General features: G+C 38.2%; 1 pseudogene; it reads right to left on the bottom strand.

The window, feature by feature from the left end:
- Window positions 1–917: 917 nt before the first annotated feature.
- LOC102468082 (SS18-like protein 2 pseudogene) lies at window positions 918–1,152 on the bottom strand (annotated as a pseudogene).
- Between the last annotated feature and the right edge of the window lie 2,622 nt (window positions 1,153–3,774).

Genomic DNA, 3,774 nt, shown 5'->3' with positions numbered 1-3,774 from the left:
TTGAACATCAGTCCATGTGCACATGTTGGTGTGCCCAAAATCCCAGGAGGAAAATGGAGGAGAAGGAGTTGAGTCATGGCCATACCACCAGGGGGTGATTTCTCACTTTCCTTCTTACTGTTTCTCTCTTTCTGTCTCCAGCAATCAGGCGCATACATGCGCCCTATGACAAAAACCTATTACAAAATTTTTTAAAATTATTTATTTAACTTTACTTATTCATTTATTTTTAATTTGACTAGAAAGATACACAGAGAGAGAGAGAGAGAGAGAGAGAGAAGGTGAGAGAGCAAGCCACCAGGTCCAGGACTCAAACCGTAGTCAGCCATGGGGAAGCACCCAGTGCCTTAACCACCACACCACCTGCTGGTCCCCCAAAAACCTATTACAAAATTTTTAAAAATAATGCATTGATGTCATGATTGCTATGTGGCCATGAACAAAACATGAGTTAAATTTATGTGTTCTAAACTGAAAGATGTCCCAAGATACATTTTTTTTTTTTCTGGAAAAGCAAGCTTTATTTCAAAGCAACCTGAAGAGAGCAATCAGACAGAGGAGGTAAAGGGAACAGTTGTCTGTCCATCTGGCAAGATCTCAGTTGGAAGTCTCACCAGTTACTCCTGACGGTCCAATAGGTATTTTCAATCTTCTCTCCAGTGAGAAACGAAAAAGTAGGCTTTTTGATGCCCAAGACATCGCTGTGATTTAAACACCCTCCCACTTCAGGCCAGAAGACACCTGGTGTCAACTTATTGCAGGATATACTTAATTATTAAAATACATTGCGAATACTGTTAAGTTAGTAGTTTTCTTCAGATTTTCACTGGTATTATAAGCAACTTGGGGTAAAGATCCAGTCTCCAGGTCCTAGGAGATAAATTACATTCACTCACTCCTCACACCGACTACCTGGAAAGTTATTCCATTGCTTTTGAAGTACTGGTTGGGCTGGCATCTGCAATGGTAGCCAAGTAAATGAGATTTCTGTAACACGTGCTGGAACTGCACGCACTCGTTCGCCCGGCCCGTGTTCTGATACTCCACCATAGAGCGGATCAGCTGATCATTCTCCTCCAGGAGCCGCTGGATGGTCTCTTGATTGACCACCGCCTTGCCCCTCAGCTAGTCCCGCACAAAAACCACGGACATCCCACGGAGCCTGGCGGGGCCCTGGTGTAAGGAACTCCGGACCCCGCGGGACCCACCAGCCGCTCGATACATTTAAAAAAAAAAAACAAAAAAAAACTGGAGACTAGCAGGTGGCATTGAGATTGGTATGGCTGGACACCACATGGCTGACTGCATGGCTTGATTCCTGGACCCAGCAGCTTGAAAAATCACACCAGGCATGTGTGCATACATGCTCAAAACCCTGAGTGGAGAATAGAAGAGAAGGTTTTGTGGCATGGCCATTCCCTCGGCACCGTGGAGGATGACTTTTTGCTTTTTCTCTCTCTCTTTCTCTCTCTCTCTCAGTCTGGCAAGTACACACCCCCTATAGCAAACTGAAAAGAAACATTTTACCAAAAGAAATCCATAATAACGTATATATCTCCATTTGTGTACAAAGAAAAGGATATACTACATATATGTGTTTGCATACAAAATGGAGATGCCTAACCGTGGTTATCTATGGGGAGAACTAGTAGTCTCAGGTAAAAGGGGAATTTATTTTTTATTATAGGTTACTTGACATTTCACAATGAATACACATTCCCTTTTTAAAAATAAAAAAAAAACTAGCACAAAAAAGTAGATAAGTGGCCAGGGTTTTCTTATATGTATCTGTAACCTGGAGATTCTAGGTCAAAAGTTCTTGGGGACTAGCAGGTGGCATGGTGGTTAAGGTGCTGGACACTCCCACATGGCTGACCATGGTTTGAGTCCCAAACCTGGTGGCTTGCTTTCTCACTTTCCCTCTCTCTCTCTGGTCAAATTAAAATAAATAAATAAGTTAATTAAATTAAATAATTTTTTTTTTAAATTCAAAAGCTCTTGACTTTCTGAGAAAATTACTGATAAGAAATCGATATGTACTATAAGGTTTTCCTATTAACTTAATTGGGAAAATGAAATAGGCAGCAATCCATATATTCAACAATAAAAGCAAAAGGTAAGCTAAAATACAGATATAAAAGTGTATTTATAAAGTGGAATAACTTCCAGACACAAAGAAAAATGTTAATAGAAACACATCAACTGACACGAGACATTTTAAATATTATTTAAATTTAAAAGATAAGAAATACATGTATGTATGTGTTTCTGTGTGCGTAGGTTAATGTTGGTTATTGGGTAGAGATTATGATTACTTTTAGTCTCTTAAACATGATTATCTGTGTTTTCTTTGTGTCCTACAACAAGACATTTTTCATGTATATTTGGTTAATGAAAGAGAAAAGGGCAGTGTGCTTTAATAACACATCCCATCCACAAAACTGCATCAATAAACATATCTGGTTCTGGAATTAACAAGTAGTCTTTGGATGACAGAGTTCAATATCCCAAGGAAAGGAACTGTGCTAGACAAGGTCTGATGGAATATTACTTAAAGACATGGGGCATGGTCCAATGTGGGGACTACAGTGAGTGTTCATGAACCACTGGAACAGTATGGTGTCACCAGCAGCCCTGATGGGAAGAAGAGATAATTAGATACAAGAGACATCAAGAGAGACAAGGTCCTAGAAGAATGTTGAAAGTGCTCAACAAGTTTTGCCTTGGCTGGTCCAAAATATCACCAAGATATCAGCATGAAAAGAATCCAGGTTGTTTTCTCCTTCTTCTTTTTTTTTTTCTTAATTTTCATTTATTTATTTACTTTTAGTGTTTGTTTTTGTTTTTTTGTTTTGTTTTGTTTTGTTGGGGGTTTTTTTGCTATAGGGAGTGTGCACTCATGAAGAGATGGAGAGACAGAAAGTTAGAATCAAGAAATCGCCGTCAGAGGGGAAGGCCACAATCCCTTCTTCTCCATTCTCCTCTCTCCCATTTCTGGGATTTGGGACAAGCACGCACAGGTGCCCAGCATGAATTTTAAGCTTCTAAGTCTAGGATTCAAACCTCAGTAGACCATATGGGTGTTCAGTGACATGACCACTACGCCATCTTCTGGTCTTCAGGCTATTTTCTTTATACGTACATGGAGGTTCAACATGTATGTTGCTTTACCTGATATTAGATCTGAAATTGAAGTTGTTCTACAATTATATAGTAAATGACATTTTTTTTTCTTTTTTACCTGAGCATAAAAGGTAAGCTAAAAACTCAATTTCTGACCTGAGAAAATGCAAAGAACTATCTTCTTTAAAAATTACCTTGCTTGGAAAACACATATAACTAAGCTCCAGCAAATCTACTTAAACCTGCTATTTGAAGATTCATAAAACTTGAAAAAGTCAAATTTGTTCTGTAGGTGTTTTATTCCTCAATCAACCTCCAAGAGTATTTTATTTCTTCTCCTCTTTTAATCTGTTTAAGGGTAGAAAGAAATAAGATACTTTAAATACACTATTTAGGTCTTTCCCTTCTCTTTTCTATGAAGCTCTTAAATCAAAATAGAAACACACTTTTTCTGGATTTTTCCATACCACTTTCCTCTCCAAAATTTTTACTGAGGATTCTGAATGTGTATAGATTTCAATCTTCCAGACACTAGAAAGAGAAAAACTATAATGTACCCTTTCCACAGATACTTAAAGAGAAAAACAGGAACATGTGTTCTATAAGTTGTATGCAAAGGAAGACTCTAAAATGTAAAATGAATGTATCATA

The sequence above is a fragment of the Tupaia chinensis genome, unplaced genomic scaffold (genome assembly GCF_000334495.1).
Source record: "Tupaia chinensis unplaced genomic scaffold, TupChi_1.0 Scaffold000013_1, whole genome shotgun sequence".
Classification (NCBI taxonomy): Eukaryota; Metazoa; Chordata; class Mammalia; order Scandentia; family Tupaiidae; genus Tupaia; species Tupaia belangeri.
The sequence above is the reverse complement of the archived record's forward strand: the minus strand, read 5'-3'. Positions and strand labels throughout refer to the sequence as shown.